The sequence below is a fragment of the Triticum urartu genome, chromosome 2, assembly GCF_003073215.2.
Source record: "Triticum urartu cultivar G1812 chromosome 2, Tu2.1, whole genome shotgun sequence".
Lineage (NCBI taxonomy): Eukaryota > Viridiplantae > Streptophyta > Magnoliopsida > Poales > Poaceae > Triticum > Triticum urartu.
The window spans coordinates 672,014,744-672,028,501 of record NC_053023.1 but is presented as its reverse complement, the minus strand read 5'-3'; positions in this window follow the sequence as shown (position 1 = coordinate 672,028,501).

Here is a 13,758-nt window from a genome sequence, read left to right as displayed (position 1 = left end):
AGAAATTCTGGTAAAATTCTATGGCAAAACCATCAGGTCCTGGGCTTTTATTTTTTTTCCATGGAGAAGACAACTTCTCTGATCTCCTCCATAGAGAATTTTTTAATTAAGTCTTCTTGAGTCTGGGAGGAGATCTCAGTGGATCCCTGAATGTTAAGGTTTATAGTAGAATTTTCAGCTTGACCAAATAAATTTTTATAAAATGCAGTAATATAGTCCATCAGTTCTTTTTCCCCTTCAATCACTTCTCCTTCTTGCTCCAATTTAATAATTCTATTTTTCCTCCTTCTCCCATTTACTTTAGCATGATAGTATCTAGTGTTAGAATCTCCTTCTTTGATTTCTTTATATTTATACCTTTGCAACCATTTAATCTCTTCTAACTTGAAGATTTCTTTTAGCTCTCTCCTAAGTTCCTTTTGCATAACTCTTTCTTGGGCATTAATTCCTCTGGATTCTGCATTTTTATCCAGAATGTCAAGCATATTCAGTAATTCTTTTTTCCTCTTCCTATACATATCATTTGCATTTAAGATCCACCCTTTTATTTTCTGTTTGATATTTCTATGTCTTTTTTGCCAGGTGTCCACACTGGACCCATTGCATTTCACCTCCCAATTTTTTTCAACAAATTCCTTGAATCCTTCCATATGCATCAAGGCATTTTCAAACCTGAAGATAGGTGGAGCATTTTTTTGTTCACCCAAGTCCAACAGCAAGGGTGTGTGATTAGAAATCTCTCTTTCTAGGGCAGTGCTACCTCTTGAGCACTGTGTTGGTTTTCCCTTGAAGAGGAAAGGGTGATGCAGCAAAGTAGCGTAAGTATTTCCCTCGGTTTTTGAGAACCAAGGTATCAATCCAGTAGGAGGCCACATGCAAGTCCCTCGTACCTACACAAACAAATAAGAACCTCGCAACCAACGCGATAAAGGGGTTGTTAATCCCTTCATGGTCACTTACGAGAGTGAGATCTGATAGAGATAATAATGATAAGATAAATATTTTTGGTATTTTTATGATATAGACTAAAAGTAAAGATTGCAAAATAAAATAGATTGGAAACTTATATGATGGAGAATAGACACGGGGGCCATAAGTTTCACTAGTGGCTTCTCTCAAGATAGCATAAGTATTACGGTGGGTGAACGAATTACTGTCGAGCAATTGATAGAAAAGCGAATAATTATGAGAATATCTAGGCATGATCATGTATATAGGCATCATGTCCGTGACAAGTAGACCGACTCCTGCCTGCATCCACTACTATTACTCCACACATCGACCGCTATCCGGCATGCATCTAGAGTATTAAGTTCATAAGAACAGAGTAACGCCTTAGGTAAGATGACATGATGTAGAGGGATAAACTCAAGCAATATGATGTAAACCCCATCTTTTTATCCTCGATGGCAACAATACAATACGTGTCATTTCCCTTTCTGTCACTGGGATCGAGCATCACAAGATTGAAACCAAAGCTAAGCACTTCTCCCATTGCAAGAAAGATCAATCTAGTAGGCTAAACCAAACTGATAATTCGAAGAGACTTGCAAAGATAACCAATCATGCATAAAAGACTTCAGAGAAGAATCAAATATTGTTCATAGATAGACTTGATCATAAACCCATAATTCATCGGATCTCGACAAACACAGCGCAAAAAGAGTTACATCGAATAGATCTCCAAGAAGATTGAGGAGAACTTTGTATTGAGATTCAAAGAGAGAGAAGAAGCCATCTAGATAATAACTATGGACCCGAAGGTCTGAAGTAAACTACTCACACATCATCGGAGGGGCCATGGAGTTGATCTAGAGGCCCTCCGTGATCGATGCCCCCTCCAGCGGAGCTCCGAAAAAGGCCCCAAGATGGGATCTCTTGGGTACAGAAGGTTGCGGCGGTGGAAATAGGGTTTCGCGGTGCTCCTGGTTGTTTTCAGGGTAATTGAGTATATATAGGAGGAAGAGGTAGGTCGGTTGAGACACGAGGAGCCCACGAGTGGGGAGGGCGCGCCCAGGGGGGTAGGCACTCCCCCTCCCTCGTGGACTCCTTGTTTTTTTCTTAACGTCCACTCCAAGTCCTCTGGATCACGTTTGTTCCAAAAATCACGTTCCCGAAGGTTTCATTCCGTTTGGACTCCGTTTGATATTCCTCTTCTGCAGAACACTGAAATAGGCACAAAAAACAACAATTTGCACTGGGCCTTGGGTTAATAGGTTAGTCCCAAAAATAATATAAAAGTGTAAAATAAAGCCCATTAAACATCCAAAAAAGAATATATAATAGCATGGAACAATCAAAAATTATATATACGTTGGAGACGTATCAAGCATCCCCAAGCTCAATTCCTGCTCGTCCTCAAGTAGGTAAATGATAAAAAAAGATTTTTTGATGTGGAATGCTTTCTAGCATATTCTTCAATGTAATTCTCTCCATTGTGGCATGAATGTTCAGATCTGAAAGATTCAAGATAAAAGTTTAATGTTGACATAAAAATAATAATAGTCCAAGTATGCTAACCAAGCAATTATGTCTTATCAAAATAACATAGCCAAAGAAAGCTTATCCCTACAAAATTATATAGTTTGGCCATGCTTCATTTTCCTCACACAAAATGCTCTCATCATGCACAACCCCGATAACAAGCCAAGCAATTGTTTCATACTTAGCCTTTTCAAACTCTTTCAACTTTTACGCAATATATGAGCGCGAGCCATGGACATAGCACTATGGGTGGAATAGAATAGAATGATTGAGGTTGTGTGAGAAGACAAAAAGGGAGAAAGTCTTACATTGATGCAGCTAATCAATGGGCTATGGAGATGCCCATCGATTGATGTCAATGCAAGGAGTATAGAAGAAGCCATCTAGCTACTAGCTATGGACCCGAAGGTCTGAAGTAAACTACTCACACATCATCGGAGGGGCCATGGAGTTGATGTAGGGGCCCTCCGTGATCTATGCCCCCTCCGAAGGAGCTCCGGAAAAGGCCCCAAGATGGGATCTCTTGGGTACAGAAGGTTGCGGCAGTGGAAATAGGGTTTTGTGGTGCTCCTGGATGTTTTCGGGGTATGTGAACATATATAGGAGGAAGAAGTAGGTCGATTGAGCCACGAGGGGGAGGGCGCGCCCAGGGGGGTAGGCGCGCCCCTGCCTCGTGGACTCCTTGTTGGTTGCTTGACGTCCACTCCAAGTCCTCTGGATCACGTTTGTTCCAAAAATCACGCTCCCGAAGGTTTCATTCCGTTTGTACTCCATTTGATATTCCTTTTCTGCGAAACACTGAAATAGGCAAAAAAACCAGCAATTTGCACTGGGCCTTGGGTTAATAGGTTAGTCCCAAAAAATAATATAAAAGTGTGAAATAAAGCCCATTAACATCCAAAACAGATAATATAATAACATGGAACAATCAAAAATTATAGATACGTTGGAGACGTATTAGCATCCCCAAGCTTAATTCCTGCTCGTCCTCGAGTAGGTAAATGATAAAAACATAATTTTTGATGTGGAATGCTTTCTAGCATGTTTCTTCAATGTATTTTTCTCTATTGTGGCATGAATTTTCAGATCCAAAGATTCAAGATAAAAGTTTATTGTTGACATAAAAAATAGTAATACTCCAAGTATGCTAATCAAACAATTATGTCTTATCAAAATACTATAGCCAAAGAAAACGTATCCCTACGAAGTCATATAGTTTGGCCATGCTTCATTTTCGTCACACAAAATGCTCCCATCATGCACAACCCCGATGACAAGCCAAGCAATTGTTTCATACTTAGCCTTTTCAAACTCTTTCAACTTTTACGCAATATATGAGCGCGGGCCATGGACATAGCACTATGGGTGGAATAGAATATGATGATTGAGGTTGTGTGAGAAGACAAAAAGGGAGAAAGTGTCACATTAACGCAGCTAATCAATGGGCTATGGAGATGCCCACCGATTGATGTCAATGCAAGGAGTAGGGATTGCCATGCAATGGATGCACTAGAGCTATAAATATATGAAAGCTCATCAAAGAAACTAAGTGGGTGTGCATCCAACTTGCTTGCTCACGAAGACCTAGGGCATTTGAGGAAGCCCATCATTGGAATATACAAGCCAAGTTCTATAATGAAAAATTCCCACTAGTATATGAAAGTGACATAACAAGAGACTCTCTATCATGAAGATCATGGTTCTACTTTGAAGCACAAGTGTGGAAAAGGATAGTAACATTGTCCCTTCTCTCTTTTTCTCTCTTTTTTTATTTGGGCCTTCTTTTCTCTTCTTTTTATGGCCTCCTTTTTTTCATCTGGAGTCTCATCCCGACTTGTGGGGGAATCATAGTCTCCATCATCCTTTCCTCAGATGGGACAATGCTCTAATAATGATCATCACACTTTTAATTACTTACAACTCAAATTACAACTCGATACTTAGAACAAAATATGACTCTATGTGAATGACTCCGACGGTGTACCGGGATTGCGATGAATCAAGAGTGACATGTATGAACAATTTGAGCATGGTGGCTTTGCCACAAATACGATGTCAACTACATGATCATGCAAAGCAATATGACAATGATGATGCGTGTCATAATAAATGGAACGGTGGAAAGTTGCATGGCAATATATATCGGAATGGCTATGGAAATGCCATAATAGGTAGGTATGGTGGCTGTTTTGAGGAAGATATAAGGAGGCTTATGTGTGATAGAGCGTTCATATCACGGGGTTTGGATGCACCGGCGAAGTTTGCACCAACTCTCGAGATGAGAAAGGGCAATGCATGGTACCGAAGAGGCTAGCAATGATGAAAGGGTGAGAGCGTGTATAATCCATGGACTCAACATTAGTCATAAAGAACTCACATACTTATCGCAAAAATCTACAAGTCATCAAAACCAAGCACTATGCGCATGCTCCTAGGGGGATAGATTGGTAGGAAAAGACCATCACTCGTCCCCGACCGTCACTCGTAAGGAAAGCAATCAAATAACACCGCATGCTCCAAATTTGTCACATAACGTTTACCATACGTGCATGCTACGGGACTTGCCAACTTCAACACAATTATTCATCTATTTCACAATTACTCAACTAGCACACCTCTAATATTACCACCTTTGTATCTCAAAACCATCCATCAAGCATCCAACTTCTCTTAGCTTTTATAAATTTATAGCCAAAGTGAATTACCAGGTTGTTCTAAAGGACTCTCAAAATGATATAAGTGAAGCATGATACATCAATTATTTCTATAAAATAAAACCATCGCCGTGCTCTAAAAGATATAAGCGAAGCATTAGAGAAAAAATTATCCAACTCAAAAGATATAACTGAAGCACATAGAGTATTCTAAAAAATTCCAATTCATGTGTGTCTCTCCCAAAAGTTGTGTACAGCAAGGATGATTGTGGTAAACTAAAAAGCAAAGACTCAAATCATACAATACGCTCCAAGCAAAACACATATCATGTGGCAAATAAAAATATAGCTCCAAGTAAAGTTATCGATGGACGAAGACGAAAGAGGGGATGCCTTACAAGGCATCCCCAAGCTTAGGCTTTTGGTTGTCCTTGAATTTTACCTTGGGGTGCCTTGGGCATCCCCAATCTTAGGATCTTTCCACTCCTTGTTCCATAATCCATCAAATCCTTACCCAAAACTTGAAAACTTCACAACACAAAACTTAAAAGAAAATCTTCGTGAGCTCCGTTAGTAAAAGAAAACAAACCACCACTTCAAGGTACTGTAATGAACTCATTCTTTATTTGTATTTGTGTTAAACCTACTGTATTCCAACTTTTCTATGGTTCATAAACTCTATTACTAGCCATAGATTCATCAAAATAAGCAAGCAACACACGAAAAACAGAATCTGTCAAAAACAGAACAGTCTGTAGTAATCTGTAGGTTTCGAATACTTCTGGAACCCCAAAACTTCTAAAATAAATTTATGGACGTGAGGAATTTATCTATTAATCATCTTCAAAAATAATTAACTAAATAGCACTCTCCAGTAAAAATGGCAGCAAATCTCGTGAGCGCTAAAGTTTCTGTTTTTTACAGCAGGATCGCAAAGACCTTCCCCATGTCTTCCCAAAGGTTCTACTTGACACAAACACTAATTAAAAGCATAAAACCACATCTAAACAGAGGCTAAATGGATTATTTATTACTAAACAGAATCAAAAATCAAGAAACAAAAATAAAATTGGGCTGCCTCCCAACAAGCGCTACCGTTTAACGTCCCTTGCTAGGCATAAGATTTCAACGATGCTCACATGAAAGACAAGAATTGAAGCACAGAGAGAGCATCATAAAACATGTGACAAACACATCTAAGTCTAACATACTTCCTATGCATAGGCATCTTATAGGCAAACAAATTATCAAGGCAAGCAAAAACTAGCATATGCAAGGAAGCAGAAAGAAACAATAGCAATCTCAACATAACGAGAGGTAATTTAGTAACATGAAAATTTCTACCACCATATTTTTCTCTCTCATAATAATTACATGTAGGAACATAAGCAAATTCAACAATATAGATATCACAAAACATATTCTTAACACAATCCACATGTATGCAAAGTTGAGACTCTTCCAAAATAGTGGGATTAACATTAACTAAAGTCATGACCTGTCCAAACCCACTTTTATCAAAAACTTAATAATATTGAACATTCTCCAAATATGTGGGATCTAAAGTTGACACTCTTCCAAACCCACTTTCAATATTATTGCAAACATTATCAATCTCATATTCATCATGGGGCTTAAATAAATTTTCAAGATCAAAAGAAGAATCACCCCAATCATGATCATTGCAACAAGTAGAGGACATAGCAAAACTAGCATCCCCAAGCTTAGGGTTTTGCATATTATTCGCACAATTGACATTAATAGAATTTATAATAACATCATTGCAATCATGCTTTTCATCGAAGGAACTATCAAATATGGGTGTAATAGCAACGATATCATGTTTAACATAAGGAACTATAGCAAACTCATCTTCATAAATATTGGCATCATGGCCACAAAAATAGCAAGCATCATGTTCATTAAGGGATATTTCAATCAAATCATCGGAATCATGATTATCTATAGATTCATGGATACCATTATTTTCTTCCGAAGCAATGGTCATTCTTTCAATAAATTCTTTGACATAGACATTATGAGCATAGTTTTCATAGCAATATTTAAGTATGTCATAATTTTCAGATTCGTAGAGAGTAACATCATATTTTTCAATCAAAGAAGCAACTTCATAAACACCCTTAAAAGCAACAAATTCTTCAATTTGTTCGATATCGTAGTAACTATAAACACCCTTTGCATAAGAAGATAAGATTTCATTGTCATTAAACTCACATAGGTAGGGCAAGTGTTTTTTAGGGTTCTTAGAGCAACAAGTAAGATCACAAATTTCACAAAAGCTCCAAGCATAACATAGCAATCTGTTTATTTGATCCCATAAGGGTCTCCCTTTTTCAGACTAACGATGGCGCACAAAATGAGCATGCTCATCTAAAGATTTCCCATCAACTAGGCTAGTTGGGGTTTCAACACAAGCGCATAAGGATCGAAGATGATCCAAGTAGAATACTTTAAGTGGATCCATATCAATAAATTTTTAGCAAGCAAAGATGCAAGCAAATGGAAACACAAACAAAGATACATACGGGAAGAAAGCAAACGGAAAAGAGGGCGAATAAAATGGCAAGGGTGAAGTGGGGGAGAGGAAAACGAGAAGCAAATGGCAAATAGTGTAATGCGAGGGGAAGAGTTTGTGATGGGTACTTGGTATGTTTTGACTTGTGCATAGACTCCCCGGCAACGGCGCCAGAAATCCTTCTTGCTACCTCTTGAGCACTGTGTTGGTTTTCCCTTGAAGAGGAAAGGGTGATGGAGCAAAGTAGCGTAAGTATTTCCCTCAGTTTTTGAGAACCAAGGTATCAATCCAGTAGGAGGCCACACGCAAGTCCCTCGTACCTACACAAACAAATAAGAACCTCGCAACCAACGCGATAAATGGGTTGTCAATCCTTTCATGGTCACTTACGAGAGTGAGATCTGATAGAGATAATAATGATAAGATAAATATTTTTGGTATTTTTATGATATAGATTAAAATTAAAGATTGCAAAATAAAATATATTGGAAACTTATATGATGGAGAATAGACCCGGGGGCCATAGGTTTAATTAGTGGCTTCTCTCAAGATAGCATAAGTATTACGGTGGGTGAACGAATTACTGTCGAGCAATTGATAGAAAAGCGAATAATTATGAGAATATCTAGGCATGATCATGTATATAGGCATCATGTTCATGACAAGTAGACCGACTCCTGCCTGCATCCACTACTATTACTCCACACATCGACCGCTATCCAGCATGCATATAGAGTATTAAGTTCATAAGAACAGAGTAACGCCTTAGGTAAGATGACATGATATAGAGGGATAACTCAAGCAATATGATATAAACCCCATCTTTTTATCCTCGATGGCAACAATACAATACATGTCGTTTCCCTTTCTGTCACTGGGATCAAGCACCGCAAGATTGAACCCAAAGCTAAGAACTTCTCCCATTGCAAGAAAGATCAATCTAGTAGGCCAAACCAAACTGATAATTCGAAGAGACTTGCAAAGATAACCAATCATGCATAAAAGATTTCAGAGAAGAATCAAATAGTGTTCATAGATAGACTTGACATAAACCCACAATTCATCGGATCTCGACAAACACACCGCAAAAGGAGTTACATCGAATAGATCTCCAAGAAGATCTAGGAGAACTTTGTATTGAGATCCAAAGAGAGAGAAGAAGCCATCTAGCTACTAGCTATGGACCCGAAGGTCTAAAGTAAACTACTCACACATCATCGGAGGGGCCATAGGGGCCCTCCGTGATCAATGCCCCCTCCGGCGGAGCTCCAGAAAAGGCCCCAAGATGAGATCTCTTGGGTACAGAAGGTTGCGGCAGTGGAAATAGGGTTTTGTGGTGCTCCTGGATGTTTTCGGGGTATGTGAACATATATAGGAGGAAAAAGTAGGTCGGTTGAGCCACAATGGGCCCACGAGGGGGGAGGGCGCGCCCCCTACCTCGTGGACTCCTTGTTGGTTGCTTGACGTCCACTCCAAGTCCTCTGGATCACGTTTGTTCCAAAAATCACGCTTCCAAAGATTTCATTCCGTTTGGACTCCGTTTGATATTCCGTTTCTGCGAAACACTGAAATAGGCAAAAAAACAGCAATTTGCACTGGGCCTTGGGTTAATAGGTTAGTCCCAAAAATAATATAAAAGTGTAAAATAAAGCCCATTAACATCCAAAACAGATAATATAATAGCATGGAACAATCAAAAATTATAGATACGTTGGAGACTTATCAGGAAGTAACCATGGTCATAGGGTATTTATCTTCCCAATCCGGGCAAATTAATATTCTGTCAAGTTTCTCATAGGTGGGGTCAGGCATATTATTAGCCCAAGTATATTGTCTCCCACTGATGGGGATGTCTCTCAATCCAGCATGTCTATAATGGCATTGAAGACAAAACTGAAGTGATCAATCCCCCCAGGTTTGTTTTTCTCAGCACTGTTCCTAATGATGTTAAAATCTCCCCCAATCACACAAGGGAGAGGGTTATCTTGATATAATCTATATAATTCAGCTAAAAAATTTGTTTTACCTTCTTTTTGAGCATCCCCATAAACTGTCACTAAGTTCCAGCTAAATTTAGGTTTTTTATCAAAGAGGAGTGTCCTAACAAAGTAGATGCCTTTTTCAACTTGTATTAAATCAAAGTCATCATTGTTAATCCCAACTAGAATCCCCCCAGATTTTCCACCAGGGGCAATCCATTCCGAGAGAAAATTCCTTCCTCCAGAAAGATTATGCAATTCATTTCTAGTATATTCTCATTTAATAGTCTCAAGTAGACCAACAAAATCTAAATGTTTTTCTACAATTGTTTCCGTAATGAAATTTCTTTTGATGTCTTGTCTAATCCCTCTCACATTCCAAAACATTCCTTTCATTGTTTCTTTTTCTTTTTCTTGTTCCCCCTTCCCCAATGGATGTGGCATGTTTCCCAGCACTAGTGGCTGAGGTGCCAATCTTGATTTTCTTATTGCTGGAAAATATTTTTTTGAGATTATTATAATAATCTAACTCTAGCTCTGCATTAGAGTGGTCATCTTCGGAGCACAATTCCTCTAGTCTAGCATGTCCAATATCAATTAGATCAGGAGAGCTTTTCCCTTTCTCTTTCTTCCTGATTTTTAATATTTTGTAGACAGATATCTCTTCTAGCTTGTTCCATACTGGAAATCAGGTCTAGGTTTTGGTGGACCATATCAATGGTGCACCCCAACTCAACCCCCACTTTCCTATCCATCTCAAATAAAGAAATTTGCCCTTCAGAAAGTGTTGTAGACTTACCATAGTTGTCTTTGTCAGTAGCTCTTTCTTTAGCCAAATCTTCAATCTTAGCATCTTTCTTGTCCAGGTTTCTGTCACTTCTTCTGGTTGGTCCATCCTTGTCCTTATCTTTGTCATCTCTGGCAGTGATCCCCAATTTTGACCCCAGAGACTCCACAGAGTCCTGACTGGCACTATAATCCACATTTTCAACATAATTATCTTCTATCAGGGGATCTTGTGGAGCATCTTTGTCAAGATCATTTTTCTCTACCAACTCTTCACAAGAAATTTCTTTTTCATCCCACTGGTCCACTTTCTCCATGCATTTGTCTATCAACTCCTGTTGTTTTTTAATCATCTCCACCATTCTGTTCTTCTCTTCTTCCCATGCATTATGCTTTTTTCCTCCACTGCCCTCCAAGCTTCATGTTTATATTTATTTTCTTCCATTTCTTGCATCTTCTGTAGCAGTCTGTCCAGATCAACTTCAGCTTTTTTCCTTAAACCGACCTCAGCTAGATATTCCTTATGAATACTCAAAATCTCATCATTCTTCTTCTTTACTTCTTCAAATTGCTTGAGTCCCACACTCCCTAGATAGATGTTTTCTTTGGTCCCTTCTACAATAGCTCCACCAATCTTGATTTTTTCCTCATGTCATCTGTATCAGCTTCCCTGTTTGAATTAGTTTTAGTACGTTTCCTTTTATCTTCATACCATCCCTGCTCCACCACCTTTTCAAGCTCTAAAGCCACTCTGTAAATCATGAGGTCCTTATCAGTTACTTCAGTGTGTTTTGGAATTTTTTCAATGTCTCTGACTCCCACCTTGGCTCTGATTTTTTCCATCAGGATAGTTGTCATGTCAATCTCTAAAACTGGGCCAATGGTGGCAGCTACCTCACAAGCACCAAAAAAATGTCTAAAGCATTCTGGCATTTTACCAATCTACACCCACACAGTGTGTAACTTCCCTATGGCTTGAGTGTTATAAGTCCAACTATCCACATTTATGACTGCTTTAGTTCCTAGCAGATTGAAATTCCAAAAAATGTGAAGTTCAATCAGCCTGCTCTTGTTTGGAAATCTCATAAGATATGCCCTGTCTCCATGTCTTTTACATCTCCATTGCTAGTCCCACTTGAACATGTAGTTGAAGCCCTTCAAGAAATGTGTCTCATTGATCTCTCCAGAAGCAATATTGATGATTGCCATTGGGTTAACATGTTCACTACTCACCACTTCCTTAGAATTCTGGATCAGAAGTACTCCCAGCCCTCTGACTACATATCCTACATATTTAGGTAGAGGTTTCATTTGTTTCAGCCAGTTGCAGTCCTCAGAGATGTGTGAGTTTTTTTGCACAGATTATGCAATTTGGGAGCTTGCAATCCCTAGTCAGATGTCTGAATCCTTGGATTTGTTACACATCATTCTAAAATTGTTCCCACCTTTCACCAGCTCAGGCCCTTCTCTTTGTGCAAATCTACCAGTCCCACTCCAAGTTTTCTGATTTTGTCTAGATCCTGAACCAGTATCTGCATCTCCTCCATAGTTGGTATCTCTGTTGTACATTTGATTTCCTTTTTCTCTATCCCCTTCAGGTTTTTTCTCTCCTTCTCCTTGTTTCCCTGATCCAGAAGTCACTCCTGCCCCTTGTTGGGCCATCAGGGCAAGAAGAGCCCCAAACCACTGTTGATGCTGAAAGAACTCAAGAGGAGGGTTGAAACCATGAACAGGATCTTTACCTTTGCCCTCGGATCCAGCACGGCCAGCCTCTAACTTATTCTCTTCTCCCCCTTTTTCTTCAGCAGCTTTCTTTGTTTCTGAATTTACCATTTCTCCTCCATTTTCCAGATAACTTGAGGCGCCAGTTGTGGATCCAGATCCAAACCCTTCGGGACCCCTGCCAAACTGTGGTAGATTCCCCTTATATTTTTCAATCTCTTCTTCTTTCTTTCTGTATTGGAATCCCTCTCGACCTCCTCGGTTGAATCTACCCCCCCCCCCCACGATTTCCTCCATAGCATCTATTCATCTCTCCCTCTCCCTTTTCCTCTGGTGGCGGAGAGAGGGGGGAAACCCTAAATCCTTGAGGGGATCACACTCTCCTCTCCACAGAGAGAGAGAGTCTCATTATTTATACTGTTAAAGCTTGCAGAAAGCGTATTTTTACAGGGCATCTCTACCCATTTTCCCTTTTGCCCTCGATTCTCTTTATCATCGAATCCTTCCTCATTAGCAATTTTTCCCCAGGCCAACCCACCAGTCTCAATTTCCATTTCATCAATATAATTCGCCTCATTAGACCCGATATCTGGAATTTGGGCATAATGTTTTCTGTTCATTTTCTCCATAATCTCTCTACCAAGTAATACTTGGTTTGGATTAATTGTTGTCCCCTCTTTTTTCCCCTGAGGAGGGCTATTACAACAATCTCCCTCTAATTCCCTTGTAATTTCTGCGGCTATCAGCCGCTTTTTCCCCTTTTGATTCTTCTGTTTTCCCTTAACGAAGTAGGTTCGGTAAAGTGATATGGAGGGAATCGTACCTTGGTAATCCAACGGGAGCCCAGTCTCCTTGTCAGAATCCTCCCCAGCGAGCAGCCAGAAGCGGCCGCCTGCTGGCGAGACCCCTACCCCCGCCCAGTGGGGCAAGCGAGACTGAGCAGGCGCGGGGAGCAGCGTGGGAAGTGCGGTTACCTCCTCAAAATCAACGACATCTTCTTCTGGATCTTCTTCGTTGTCCCAGGCTTCGTCCCCTTCCCGCCCTTGCCGCGCCCCAGATCTGTCTGCGCCTCCGACACCACCGCAGAAGTAGGGCCCCTCTCCATGGTCATCGCCGGGACCGCGGCCGGCAGAGCCATCACCGCACCAACCACGAATCCTGTCGGGCCCGTCAGAGAGCAGCGGCGTGAGCGGAACGCCACCCAATTCATGGCCTGCATCGGATCGTCCGATTCCGCCTCCTCCATTGCGCACAGCAGCATCCTGAGCGCCCCCACCGGCTCGCCTGTTGGTGTGAGGCGCCAATCTTCTGCCTCGGTGAGCTTCCTGTAGGCACACCCTGCTGCCTCCTTCAGATTTCTCTCCGTTGAGAACCTGACAATGATCTCCATCAGCTTCTCCAGCTTCGATTCGTCCCCGTCGGTGATCACCCGAGCCCTCTTCTCGAGTCTCAGCTTCCAGGGCTCCATGGATGCTCGTTTGCGGCACGCTCACTTGTGGGGAAGAGGGGTAGCGGATTTCGTCGCGTGGGGAGGGGATGGCCGCACCGCACCGCGCTACGACTTTAATTCGTCTCTGTTCCCGACGTTCCCTCTCCT